This window comes from Dasypus novemcinctus, chromosome 14 (assembly GCF_030445035.2).
Source record: "Dasypus novemcinctus isolate mDasNov1 chromosome 14, mDasNov1.1.hap2, whole genome shotgun sequence".
Lineage (NCBI taxonomy): Eukaryota > Metazoa > Chordata > Mammalia > Cingulata > Dasypodidae > Dasypus > Dasypus novemcinctus.
This window is the reverse complement of record NC_080686.1, coordinates 64,103,272-64,118,443: the sequence shown is the minus strand read 5'-3', so window position 1 is coordinate 64,118,443 and position 15,172 is coordinate 64,103,272. Positions and strand designations below refer to the sequence as shown.

The window sequence follows — 15,172 nt, the reverse complement described above, 5'->3', positions numbered from 1 at the left end:
GGGTGGGTTCAAGGTTATCCCCATATGAGCATCATTCAGTTGCATTTCATTGTGCTTTCCTGAGAGGGAGAGAAAGGGCTCCAATTACAGCCAGCAGGTTGAGAATCACATGTATAGTCTTAGATACATATCCCTGTGTCATACATGAATATCAAATATATATATCATAGCATCATAGCAGGGAAAAAATAGAAACACTGGTATAGAGGAAACAAAAGCATAGGTTTTCTCAGTTAGATAAACCTAGATATAGATCTTTCATTGCCATTTAGAACCTGAGTCGCCTTGAATAAACTCACTGAACATCCCTGAATCTCAGTCTCCTCTCTAAAATGAAGATGGCCACTTTGCTGAATAGTTTTGAGCATTTAGCACACTATACCTGCACATGGTAGAAATTAAAAAACAAAAACAAAACATGGCTCTTATTAGCCATCTACAAAGGGTAATACTCCTTGGAAAAGGTGGTTGTTCAAATACATTGCTGAATAAAGGTGTCCAGCTGGGGTAGGTGTAAGTGTTCAAAATATTTGATTTTTTCTTTATACTTTTATTTAGCAGTGAGAAATGACTTTCTTAGCTCTTAAATGCCCTGGAACTTTTCTTCAGAGTATCTTGTTTTTTACTGTTCTTTTGTTGAAGGGTAATAAGTTTTTGTTTTTTTATTAGAGCAGTCGTAGATTTACAGAAGAATCATGCAGAAAGTAGAGTTCCCAAATGACACTCCTGCCCCCTACCACAAAAACAGTTTTCCCTACTATTAACATTTTGCATTAATGTGTTAACTTGTTGGAACGTATTATAATTATTATTAACTGTAGCCCATAGTTACCTTGTGGTTCATTCTTTGTAGGCAATTAGTTTTTAATTATAAAACTAATACATGGTTCATGATAAACAGTTTAAATACAGAAAGATATAAAATAAATAGATCCCATTATTCATCTACCTCTACGCTAAAACTGGTTTTCTTTTGGTTTTGGTTTTGGTGATTTGTTGATTAGTGAGTTGATTACTTTGGGTTTGAGTTTTCAAATTCAAGATACTGTTTTTTTTTTTTTTTTTTAATGACTAGTTGCATTGTCTAAAGGGAAAATTTCCTTTGACCAGTGGTCAACTTTCTAAGACTGCCCCTTAACTGGGTCTCTGTGATTTTAGAAAACCTTAAAGCTATAATTGCAAGGCTCACCAATTAATATAAAACCAGATTTTAATTGCCACAGCCCAGTGCTGTGTGTTACACGCTCCTGTGTGGAGGCCTGCAGCTTGATAACATCTTTCCAACTCCATTTCCATTAAAAATATTTCATTGTGTGGTTATATCAAGTAAAGTTTACTAGTATTTTCTTGTTTAGTTACTGAAAGTCTAACTTAGGGCCAAAGAGAATCTATCTCTCAGGGCATTGTTATAATTATCAGTTTCCAGGGAGAAGAAAGATTAAAAGGGAAAATTTGAGTTTCAGAGAAATACTAGTAATGCACCATGGCAATGAAGCTCCCTTTAAGACAAAATATAGAGGTTTCCCTCTCAGATTCTAGGCTGGTGCTTCTTTAAAATAATATCTAAAATAAAAATAAAGAAAAATGGCAATGTCTCATATTTTCACTTGTATTGAAGGGTTGAAATCAGTTGTTGTCCAGTTAATCTCTTTCCCGAACTGCTTTTTAGCTGTATGTACCAACCTGTATGGCCTGCCAATTAAAGTGTTGAAACTTCCCTCCAGTTGAGAATAACCACAGCACTGACAATACAAAGATCTTTTTTCTTTCCTTTTAAGAAAAAGAATTCTCTGCCCCCTGATTTACTGCTTCTACTAGATTTGATTTAATGACTTTTTATTAATCTCCCAGACACTTCTTTTAAATTCTTGTTGTTTTGGAGGCAGTAATTGTTTCTTGTCATTTGGAGTGAAACAATATGGTGTAAAAATTTAGATGTGATTCAGTATCCTGTGTGACCTTAGGTAAGTCACATAATCTTTCCAAACCTCAGCTTTACACCTGTAAAATAGGAATGAGAATAATAATAACTCAATTACTATTATTGATACTGAGTATCAACATTAATTGTGATAAAATCTTTAGGTGCCTAGACCAGAGTATTCATGTTAGCTAAACACTATCAGCAAACTAATTTTCTGAACCTGGTGGATATACTCCTTGCAATATATTTGTTGTCTGAATTGTTGGAAGGTACCAAATAACCTTAGAAAAGTCATTTGATCCTTCTGAGTTGAAGTAAAATGAAGATAAAACCTATCTCAAAGGGTGGTTTTGAGGCTTAAATGAGGTCATTTGAAAGCACCGTAGAACAATTTGCTCAGCAAATGATTACTGAGTGCCTTCTATGGATATACAGCACTGTTCTAGGTAGGTGCTGGGATACAACTGTGGACAAAATAGACAAAAATTTCAATGTTCCTGGAATATACACAGGATAATTAAATATTAATTTCTGACCAGAGAATTATAAAGTTAGAATGAGGTTCTCCCTCTAATGAAAAGAGCAGATTTTATTCACAAAATTAATGAAGATTTCTAGTTACTAGCAGCTACAAAGATTCTGTCACTAGTACCAAGACAAGTGGTAGTAGTTAACTGTCTACTAAGAGATGTATAAAAGCATGAACGTGAACTCATGGCTGCCTTTCTGGAGCACAGGCCTGAAATGTGCCAGAATTTACTGTGTCTGCCAGTGGTTACCCATTCTGCAAATTGTAAATCTGGAATTTATATCTAATGATCTGATGTCCCAGGTGGTGAACTAGGAGGCTCGGGCACAGGTGGTATTTTTTTCCTCTCTTCCAGTTGAAGGTCATGACTGGAAGACGTTGGGAAGTGAACAGATGGTTTTATACATAGTATCAAATAGGAGAGTTTGCTTTTCTGGACCATGGCCTACAGTAGCAATATTTCAGGGTTCCAAAGGATCCCCTGGTAAGTGGATGCCAAAATGGAATGAGATGTGTAATAGATTTATTTGGGGGGAAAACTCCTATGAAGACTAAAGGGATAAGGGAGCAAGAGTAAACTAGGAAAGCCTTCAGACTGCAATGCAGATCTGACATCTGTGAAGGTAGAAAAGAGAAGAAGGATTGGGTAGGAAAAGCTTCAGTTCATGGCACAGTTCTGAGAAAGCTTCTGCCAGGTAGATGGGGAATTCCCGAGCAGAAATTACTAAGTAGAGAAATTCCGGGCTGGGCAGGCATGGGCCAGCACTAGTACCCCCACTGTGCTGCTGGTCAGTCCCTGGGAGCAGCCTGGGAGGGGATGTGGCCTCAGTATGACCACAGTAGGGCATCCTAGTGACAACAGCTGGGACTGTCAATGAGGCTCCCCACAGCTGGTTGTCCTGAAGACAATCTGAGCAGTACACTTCCACAGTTGTCACAGACCCTAATTTACATACCTTTTGAATCTGTGGCATATGAAGGTAGGCCCTTGGAATCCTATTAGCAAAGGGACCCATGTCTAGATCAACATTCAGTAATGATCACCCATGCGCCAGGCACTGGAGATGCAACCCTGAGCAAGATAGAAGGGCCCCTAACTTCATGCTATTTATATAGTCTACTGAAGCAGATAAGCAGATGGTTCCTGTGGAAGAGAATAATGGGTGTGGTCACCAAATGCCTCCCTCTGAGGGCCAGGTGACCTTCGCCTTGCAGGCAGAGGGAATAGCAAGGACAGAAGCCCTGAGGCAGGAAAGACAATCTGCTGTAGGAATGACGTGGCTGGAGTACAGGGAACAGAGGGTAGGTTGGCATGGCATGAGGTTTAGAGGTAAGCAGGGGCAAGGTTAGGAGTAAGGCAAGGTTTTGGAGACTAAGGTAAGGCATTTGAATTTTATTTTAAATGCAGTGGGATTAGTGGAAAATCTGAGCAGGGGAGTGACATTTTGGTGAAGAGCACTCTTCCTGCTGTGTGGAGCTGGGAAGAGATGGCAAATGTGGCAGTGGGAGACAAATTAGGAGACTATAACAGTAATCCAAGCAAAATATGTTGGAGACTTGGACCTGGTGATGGCAGTAGAGAAGGGGGTAACTGGACTAAATTTAGAGCTCTTTTAGAGGTACTACCAGATGGACTTGCTGATGGTTTCTCTGGGTAGGATGAGAAAGAGGAATCGGGCAATGCGCAGGTTTTTGGCTTAATCAGCTGGGTAGTTAGTGATACTATATGCTGAGATGCTTGAGAAGATGGAGAAAGCAGATTAAGAACCTGATTTTGGACATAACTTTAATAAGATGCCTATTACCCAAGTGGCAATGTCAAGTACACCATTGAATATATGATCCTGGAGCTCAGGGGAGAGGTAAATGGAGATATAAACTTGGGAGTCGTTAAGGTGTAGAAGATATTTAAAACTATAGAATTGGGGAAGTGGACTTGGCCCAATGGATAGGGCGTCCGCCTACCACATGGGAGGTCCACAGTTCAAACCCCGGGCCTCCTTGACTTGTGTGGAGCTGGCCCATGCGCAGTGCTGATGTGCGCAAGGAGTGCCATGCCATGAAGGGTGTCCCTGGCGTAGGGGAGCCTCACGCGCAAGGAGTGTGCCCCGTAAGGAGAGCTGCCCAGCGCGAAAGAAAGTGCAGCCTGCCCAAGAATGGCACCACACACACGGAGAGCTGATGCAGCAAGATGACGAAACAAAAAGAAACACAGATTCCCATGCTGCTGACAAGAACAGAAGCGGACAAAAAGAAGAACATGTAGCAAATGGACACAGAGAACAGACAACTGGGGCGGGGAAGGAGAGAGAAATAAATAAAAATAAATTAAAAAAAAAAAAAGATTCCTGGTGCCACTGATAAGGATAGAAGCAGTCACAGAAGAACACACAGGGAATGGACACAGAGAGCAGACAACTGGGGGGTGGGGGAGAAGGGGAGAGAAATAAATAAAAAATCTTTAAAAAATATAAATAAATAAGACTATAAAATTGGATGAGATCACTTAGGGAAAGACTGTAGATAGAAAAGAGAAGAGGGCCTAGCACCAAGCCTAGAGGCACTCCAACATTCAGGAGCTAAGTAGAAAATTGGAGCCAGGAAAAGAGAGGAGAACCAGGGAAGTTTGTTGTCAAGAAGCTCAAAGAGTAGGGTGCTTCAAGGAGGGAGCATTCACCTTATTAAATACCTCAGAAAGAAGGGCAAAGTAAGATGAAGACAGAAAAGTCTTGGCAACATGAGGTCATATAGGTGACCTGAGCAAGATCATTTTCAAATGAGTGGTGAGGTTGGGAACCAAATGAGTTGGTTAAAGGAGGAACTGGAGATGGGGAAGTAGAGATAGTAGAGACCACCTGTTTCAAGAGTTTTGTAAAAGGGAAGACAAAAATTAAGAAATCACTGAAGGAGGATATGGAGTCAAGGGAATTTTATTCTTAGTCATTTATTTGCTTGTTTGTTTATGTTTGTTTTACAATAAGAAAAGAGCCTTGGCACTGATAGTCCCCATCCCACTTTGCTGAGAGGAAACTCAAACAAAAAGGGGAACAAATCTGTCTCAGCCTTTGGGGTTGCAGAGGGGCCTGGGTCATCAGGGCCTCCATCTGGAGGAGGACAGGTAGAGCTACTGGGCTCTAAGGGACTGGGCGACGGGTCACTCTGGAGGTGGGTCTTGTGGCGCTCAAGGTCTTCTGACCTAGCTCTGAGCTAGTGATATCCAGACTTCCTCTAAGAATGCTGAATGATACCTAAACAAGGCCAGCCTTTAAGGAGTTCAATAATGGAATTGGAACCATGGGAGGAAGAGGCCTTCTCCCACCTCAGCAAATGGTAGTGGTAGCTACAGGAAGAACAAGGTCAGCATTTGGCCTTCAGGAGTGTTTAGGCTGACACTGTAACAAGTAATAAGGTCTATTACTGCCAGTGAAGGCTTCCTGGCTATGGGCAGAAAGCATCACTGGGAAATAGCAGTACAAAAACTTTAAGGGCCACAAAGTCATGAGCCAAAAATAACCTATTGTCATTTTTTTTTTAAGATTTATTTTTTATTTATTTCTCTTCTCTTCCCTTCCCTGCCCCCCGGTTGTCTGCTCTCTGTGTCCATTCGCTGTGTGTTCTTCTGTGTCTGTTTTTATTCTTGTCAGCATCAGCCAGAATCTGTGTCTCATTTTAATGCATCATCTTGCTGTGTCAGCTCTCTGTGTGTGCAACACCATTCCTGGGCAGGCTGCACATTTTTCGCTTTGGCAGCTCTCCTTATGGGGTGCACTCCTTGTGCATGGGGTTCCCCTACATGGGAGACACACCTGCATGGCAGGGCCCTCCTTGCGCACATCAGCTCTGCACGTGGGCCAGCTCATCACATGGGTCAGGAGGCCCTGGGCTTGAACCTTGGACCTTCCATGTGGTAGGCAGATGCCCTATCCATTGGGCCAAATCCACTTCCCTATTGTCATTTCTTTTGTAAGGGCTTCCAAACTCTTGATTGCTCCCCAGGTCATCTTGCAAGAGGCGAATGTTTTGCAGAATAATAGACTCCTAGCAAAGGATGAAGTTCACCCTGTGAAGATCTGAAAGTCAGTACTTGCCAGAGATTTAGTAACTTCACCAAGAAGACTTTAAACTGAAATTTGAGAGGATGGAAAAGTTGCTCATGTGAAACTGTAAGACAGTATTTGTAAGAAAACACGTATGACTTTTAGACATAGAGGAATTGGGGAGTTCCTTTATTTGCATGGGAAAATAGCAGGGAAAAGGTCAGGAATAATATATACAACTTCAAGTTACGAGTGTGAATATTAGGAAAAGAGAACTTGAAGTATTAACATTTGAAAAAAATCAGTCTTTCCTAGATACTGCTGAAATATAGAGCTCAGGACTGTATTATGGAAGCCCCAATGAAAAGGATGGCAGAGGAGCGGTGTATATCCAAAAAGTATGAAAGTGCACAGAAAGTCAGAAACCTGGATGAAGAAGCATGATGGAGACTGGGTGGGTGGAGATGAAAGAATCAGAAGTGATTTCACCATGAGGGCAGTATTAAAGAGGGACCAAAGGCCTTTCACAGTGTCCTTGCCGCACTTTCCTAAGCCCAATTCCAAACCAAGAAAGGCAAGACGTTGTGAAAATGTATTTTAGTTCTCTGGGCCTTTACTAGAAATTTCACTTGCTAAAAGAGTGTATTTGATAAAATTTTGACTTATTGACAATTGCATCTCTCAGAAGATGGAATGAAAAAAATGATCAACTATTTAGATTTAATTCTGACCAAGAAGGAAAAATGTATCACTGTAGGGTAAACAATTAAATGTTGGAAAAGTATTGAGACTAATAGTGGAAAAGTGGTATGAAAGCTTGCAAATACAAAAGAACAAAGGCTGTCCCCAGATTCTAGCAGGGACACCCGAGGTAAACCGGGAATTCAATCGGAGGTGGAACGGAGTCAGGCTCTGGGGGACTAGGAGACTTAACTTTGAGGAGGTAGAGATTTTGAGACGAATTAGAGATGTTGATTACATGGCCAGAAACTAAAAGGGAATATGGAGCAAGAGGGATCGAATACTAAAAAGAGGCAGTTCTGTCATGCAGCCACATATGATTTCCATGAGAAGTAGATTGGGAACCTGCAGAGGCCTGGGGCTGCATGGAACTCTTTTATGGATGTGAGTTACAAGGAGAGCTCCTGAACAGCACAAACTGATGAGATCCGTGGTAGGAAGGCAGAAGCCTGCAAACTTCAAACTAGGGCTAGTCAATACTTTAAAAAGCAACAACTTTGTCATACTTTTCTAATGGTTAGATTTGAAATGATTCTTAATTCTGCATGTTAGAATCATCTGGAGAGCTTTTAAAGAACACAAATGCCCAGGCTGTACCTCAAACACATGAAATCAAGATCTATGGGGTGGAGCCTAGGCATGGGTTGTTTCTGTTTTTTGTTGTTGTTTTTTCAGAGATTTTTAATTTATTTCTCTCCCCTCCCCACCCCCCACCCCCCACAGTTGTCTGTTCCCTGTCCATTCGCTGTGTGTTCTTCCGTGTCCGGTTATATTCTTGTCAGCAGCACTGGGAATCTGTGTCTCTTTTTGTTGCGTCATCTGGCTGTGTCAGTTCTCCGTGTGTGCAGTGTCACTACTGGGTAGGCTGCACTTTTTTTCACATGGGGCGGTTCCTTATGGGGCGCACTCCTTGTGCATGGGGCTCCCCTACACGGGAGACACTCTGTGTGGCACGGCACCCATTGTGCACATCAGCACTGCGCATGGGCCAGCTCATCACATGGGTCAGGAGGCCCTGGGTTTGAACCCTGGACCTTCCATGTGGTAGGCAGATGTCTATCCACTGAGCCAAATCCACTTCCCTGTTTCTGTTTGTTTTTAAGCTTTCCAAGTGAGTCTGCTGTGCAACCAGAATTGAGAACCACTGGTATTTAAACTTTAGAAAAGTATAGCACTTTTTTTTTTTAAGTCTCTATTCTCCATGATATCTATTTCAGAAAAATTCTATTTTCCATTTCTTCACCATCAGGGATAGTGCCCTTGAAATTAGAAAGGATGGAAGAAACGTAATAAAGAGAAAGCTTTATATAGGTAGCTGTATAAAATGTATTTAATCTTCTAGGACCTAAAAACTTGCTTTCAGATATTACTGAATAACCTTAAGACCTTACAGCCTATAAGGAGCATGGTCCAAAGACAGAACCAAAGATATGTCTACCTAGTCATCTAAAAGGTGACTCATGGCAAATACAAGCCATTAAGTTTGAAAAATTTAAAAATTGGAAAAAAATTTAAAGTTTGAAAAATTATAGAACATTTAATTTAAAAGACAATGTGAGATTCTAAAAAGGAATTAGGGTAGTGGTTGAGTGCCTGCTTCCCAAGTACAAGATCCTGGGTTCAATACCAGGTGCTTCCTGAAAAAATAAAAAGGAATCAGAAATGAAGACTAGACCATTCTGTTTTGGTAGATCAATGGGTGCTAACAATGGATGTTAACCCTACCTCTGACAAAATTACAAAATAACCATAAATATAAACTGTAGAAACATAGGCCAAGTTATTAGTTTTGGTGAATTTACAGCTGGCTCAACATTCACATCCAAACCCTGGTGATAATGCATTGGTGTTTAGCCGGGAAGGAGAGGGATCTCTAATTCTCTTTCTAATTCTAAGATTCTTTGAAAGCTGAATTTGTCAACATCTCTGATTATGCAAGTATAGGAGTGAATTTTAATGTAAAAAAGTTGTCCAAAGTGATGTTAGACTCCAGCTAGGGATTTTATTTTATTTTATTTTTATCTTGAAGCAATCTAACACATATTCTTCCACATTACTCCTTTCCAAAATCTCTCCCTCTCCCCATCATACCATTAAATAATATATAACAGACTTGACTTTTCCTTATTGGTCTCCTAGGCCACTCTCAGCTATTGTTTTTCAGTTTTAACTTTGGTGACTCATGTGTGATCAGTTCTTATCCAGACAATAGAGGATCATTTTAGCAAGAGCCTAACGGCTTTTTGTTCACCCAAAGAAGTCCAAGACACCGCAGTATGCGATGGCGTCCATATCCTCTTTTTTGGCCAACTTTGCCTACTAAGCTCACTGGCTTCTCACTAACCAGACATGCATTGTGCAGACATTGTCAGAGACTAAATTTAGGAGATGTTTGCTGCCCAAAGAATCCCCTGTGAAAAACCCTGTTTTTATCCCTACTACCTCGCCCTGGTTTTTCAATCACGTGAATTTGGTGGACTGCTTTGGTCAAGAACCAGAGTTATTGAAGAGCTCCTGGGTCCTTTAAAGTTTTCTTCACCCCAGGTTCAGAAAAAGTTAAATTTATTCTTTGACTATAAATCAGGGGGTAAGAAGGTAAAGTTTAGTCAAGAAAGTGCATCTCCTGGCCTAGGGATTCACAGTTACGAGGTCTGTTTCTCTCAGATAGCAATCTGTACGTCTGTAGTGCAGGACTAGGGGTGCGGCCCCACGGATTCTGCAACCCAGGCTCCTCCTGCCTTAGAGCTGCCCCTCCCTGGGGGAAGCCCTCATCTTCACGGCCCAGGATGGGCCAGCCAGGGAGAGGAAGAAGCCAGGCGCCCGCCCCAGAAGCCACATCTGCTACTCACCCCCCCACGCACACCAGCCACAAGGAAGGCCAGGAAGTGTTGCCTTTATTTGGGCAACCAGTAAAGGCAGAGGATTCTATTAAGAGAGAGGAGAGCAGACATTGGGGAACAGCAAGTAGTCTCTGCAGCATATTCCTGAAAATGTGAAATTTCTGGAAAGGGCTAAGGGATTGGGGGAGACAGAAAGGGGGAATCGTTACCACATCTAAAGTGACTACTGGCTCAAAGTATCTAAGCCACTTTTAAAAAGACCTGTGCTCTGACTGGCTCTCCATTAGCAGGCACTGGTGGAGCTGCAGGAACAGCACTCCATCCCACAGCCTTGGCTGCCCCTCCTGGTGACTCTGGGCCCTGGTGTTTGAGGTGGCCAGTGGACACCAGGGCTCCGCCTGTGGCCTGGAGGCAGAGCAGAGTAACTGATGTCCCCCTTAACACCCCCCAACCGAGCCACCCCCTCAGCCTCACAGCACGTCACAAGGTCACAAGGATGGCAAACAAGATTCTAGGCCAGAAGAAATGGCCAGAAACCAAGGGAGAAGATCCTCTCGGCAGCAAAGCTAATTAAAAGGAGACGGCTGTTTTCTACATGTATCCCTTCAATATGCGCACGTTCTTCTTTCTTGTCATTACATGCCTTGTTTGTCACCAAATCATTTTCAATCAATTCCTGTTTTTTTCTTATACCTTTAGATTTAACAAATTCTTTTCCTAGTGCTCCTCCTTTTTATTCCTCCAGCTGCTTAAAACAATTTCCTCAAGCATTTAAGAAACCCACATACATTCCCCTCCCCCACTTTCCCCCTTTAAACAAAGAGAATGCTGCTTTCTGTTTAAAAAAAAAAAAAAAGTCAGAGACTTCTCCATCCTTTAGGTTCCCATGGCAAATCTCAAGTTGATGATTCTTTTTCTACCTGCGTGGAACTTTATTCATTTAAGTGTTTAAGTGGGAGTTCTGTGCCAAGAAATAGGGCACCATACCACAGTCACGGTGGGCTGAATGGATTTCCCCCTTAATAATGCTTTTACAGACTGAATCCTGCTTGTAGTTTGATACTGAAAAACAACATTAGCGTTAGAGCCCTGATCTTCCTTGACAGACTCTGCCAATAACCTAAAACCCTGTGTTCCAAATGCTATGAGGTTCACAGACATTATATCATTTAAGCCTCACACTCACCCTAGTAGTAAATACATACTAACACCCCCATTTTAGTGATGAAAAGATTGAGGCTCAGAATGGTTATGGCAAAGAATGAACTAAACCTGGGTCTCCAGACTTTAATTAAAATCTCCAGTCTCTGTGTCTGCATTGCTAATATAAAACGTTAAAGAACTGTCTGCTGTTGAAAGGGAATGAGTATCTATTTTTAACAATGTGCTCAATGTTCTTTTCTACTTGCCACAGTCCAAGACTGTCCTAAACTTTGATTTGATAAAATTATTTTTCATAATCCTTTAAGTCAGGCTTTGAAATTCTTGCCTACCTCTGTTTTGAGGTCAGAATGGCAAGCACAGGTCTTATATAATCTCTGGATCTTATTTTTTTAGTGTTCTACCTCAAAATTTGTAATGCCACTTGAATCTACCACAGTAGATGGTATCTGAGAATTAGGTGTTTAAGAATAAAGGTACAATTTATAAAAATTGGTTATCCAGAGGCAGCCTGAATATTCCATTTCTAATGGAAATTTCTGGATGTTTTGAAGCAACAGTAGCCATTATGAAACAATTTGAGAAGGAAAAATATATCCCATAAGGATCACAAGGCCTATGTTTTATAGGAAGCAGCCAATCTTCAACAAAACTGTTACCAGTTAAAAAACTGCTAGAAAACAGGTTTTCTATTGAAAATAGCTAAGATCATAATCATGGTTTTAGGCATGTTTTAGAATGGGGATAAATGTTCAGTATTTCCAACATATATCAGCATGTGTGTGTATGAGCTTTTTTAGAGAAAAATTTACAAGTTTTATACAATCTAAGAAACTTTAAAACTATGTCATTTATAATGTAAAATTAATGCGATTGAAATTCAGTGGCTGACTCATAGCTCCCACATTCTTCTCTAGTTCTCTTTTGCTCATATGGTTTTCTTTAAAAATTAGTGATATCAGCTAAATGGGAATGTTTCCCACTCCTACCCACAGAGAACAGTGCTTTTGTGAACATGTCAGCTCGATTCCATTATTACATGCCATCATGGAGTGCCACAGAAGCAGGCTAGCTGTTGATACTTGATCACCAATATTAGTACATATTCAGGAGGAAAATCCAATAAGACTATCCTAAAACTTCAATTAATTATTTATTTTAGAACCAAGGAATTTTATATCTAGATGGGGTCCTTGAAGTCTTTCAGCCCAGCTTCTTTATATTTATTTATTTAAACAAATCAATTTTATTGGTACATATTAATAACCAGCTTCTTTATTTTTCACATGTAGAAACTGAGGCCCCGAGAGATTGCCCAAGGTCATACAACTCATAAATGGTAGGCTGAGCAGAACCCAGGCCTGTGTGACACCAGAGCCTGTGCTCCTGCTCTTTTGCTTTACAGTGAGGAGATGATTTGCCCCAAATCATTTGGCCCATGTTCTTTTCACATTGCAGCCACGCAACAGCACCTTCCATTGGTGCCATGCTAGTGCAAATTACAAGGCAATTTTACAGATGTTCTGTGAAAGCTCTCCAGATATGGGAAGCCAGCTATGGAATCTCCTCCTAAATCTTCTCAGCTCCACTCCTTGCAATCAGTTTGGGCTTCTCCACACTAAGCAAAATTCCTTCACTCTTTCCTGTTTTTTGCTTTCTAGTTAGCCTCCTCTGGTCACTTTTCAATTTTCAGTGCCCCTTTTATTAAAATGACACCCACCCAAAACAGGACTGCCTCAACCTGTTCCTTGTCCCTGTATCCCCAATGTTCATTAATCCCACCACCATCCTTTCTACACCCAGCCTTAAAAAATGCAGTCACCTTTGCCTCTCTTCCTTCCCTCTGACACTAAGCAGTTTCTCTCACAGCTGCCCCTCTTCCCACTTCCACTACTCAGTAGTTTTTACCTTGACTTTGGAAATACTCTCTTACCTGATTTCCTCGCCTCAAATCTCTCCAGAAATGCTTTTCCTAAGCAGAGTCTAATTGCTGTTGGTTTATTAACCACTGGACCAAGAAGCACAAGACCTGAATTCTAATTCTGCTGTTCTGCCAGCTCTGTGGCTTCAGACACATCATTTAAACCTTTAGCCCCAATTACTCCACTTGTAAAATGAAGTTGTTGAACAAGACAGTCACTCAGTCTCTAAAGAGACAGCTCTGATTCTAAGCGCCTGTGTGTCTCCCCACTCCAATCTGTGAACACACTGCCTCCAAAGAAATTTTCCAGAAACACCACTCTGATATCTCTCCCCACCCTTTATTTTTTGGATGCAAAAGTCCTTCAGGTACTCCCTCCTTTCAATTAAAAAAATTCAATCTCCTTAGCCTAGCACTAATGATCTACTACAGATTGGCACCAAGCTATCTTTCCTGTTTTACCTTTCCTTCATGAACCCACGCCCAAGGCAAACTCAGCTTCTCCCTTTTTGCAATACTTGTGTCTAGCTTTTCCATGTCTTTGATCTTACAGCACCAAATGCTGTCTACCTAATGCTATAGGATGGACTTTATGTTCTTTTTTTTAAGGATTTATTTTTATTTATTTATCCCCCTGTCGTTCCCCCTCCCCACCATTGATTGTTTGTGGTTGCTGTCTGTTCTCTACGGCCATTTGTTGTGTACTGTCTGTGTCTCCTCATCTTCTCTTTAGGAAGTACCAGGATCCAAACCTGGGACCTCTCATGTGGAACAGAGGTACTCAGTCACCTGAGACACCTCAGCTCCCTGACTTGTTGTGTCTATCATTGTCTTTCCTCTTTGTGTCTCTTTTGTTGCATCAGCTCCCTGCGCCTGCCCATGTGCCAGCTCGCTTTCTCCAGGAGGCACTGGGAACGGAACCTAGGACCTCCCATGTGGTAGGCGGAAGCCCGATTGCTTGAGCCACATCCACTTTCTGACTGTATATTCTTATAACCTCCTTGAAAGCAAGGGGCAATTTCTTCACTCCACACAGCACATAGTATAGACACCCAATAAATACTATTGGGTGAACTGGTACAGCAAGAATTGCACTGAAGTTTTTTGACCAGCACATCATATTCTTGACTAATACTGAAGTTCCAAACAAATAAAGTCCTTAAGCCTTTTTACTATTACCTTTAACTTAACTAGTGTCCCCTCCATTCTTTCCTTTTGCCCACCTTTAAACTGATATTCAGGACTTTATCTCAGTTAAAGTTTACTTTTGATCCATTATTCTTGTTCTTGCCTGTAAAGATCTTTTTCATTCTTGATCTTCTTATCTAGTTTATTGGCATTCCACTGTGCTTTCCACAGGTGTGAAGGATATAATGACTATGTCTCATTCAGATTGTTGACAGAAATGTTGACTGGAAGGCACACCAGCAGCTTGCCATCTTGGCACTCTTATCTGGCAGTCTTGGGATATGGTTATGAGTAGCCTCTCATTGGTTACCATTCATTCTGTATATAGACAATGAAGAATCTTCCACTCATTCCTTTAACACATTTATTGAAAACCAATCATGTATAAGACAGTGTGCTAGGCTTTGTGGATTATAATAAGATGATTAAGACTTGGCTTCTGCCTTCTTCAAGCTTGCAAAGAACAAATAAGACACATACACAGACATCTGTAATACAAGGAGAATGTGAGGCGAAACAAGAGGCAGGTCAGAGGGCTTTGGAGACTCAAAGGATGGAGAAGCACATTCTTGTAGGGTGAATACTTATAGAATAGGAAGGATTTTCATATATAGAGGGGTGAATATTTTATACAGGCTAAGCTGTTGTAACAAAAAGAATCTAAAATACATAGGCTTTAACACAGTGGCAGGTGATTTCTCTCTCAACCATCAAGATAAGCAAGGTGTCCCAGTCTAGTTGACTGTTCTGTCCTCCTCAGGACGAGGTTTCCACTTACGTGCCCAAGGTCACTGCTCCAGCCTTTACCAACCAGAAGGTAGGGAGAGACAG

At 41.2% G+C, this 15,172-nt stretch overlaps 1 long non-coding RNA gene across 1 annotated transcript in view; it reads left to right on the top strand.

Moving 5' to 3' along the window:
• Positions 1-15,172, top strand: part of LOC131273297 (uncharacterized) — a 31,527-nt gene that overhangs the window by 13,214 nt on the left and 3,141 nt on the right. The window contains exon 1 of the long non-coding RNA XR_009180485.1: positions 1-15,172. This exon is cut by the window's left edge and continues 13,214 nt beyond it. This is a non-coding gene — a long non-coding RNA (uncharacterized lncRNA).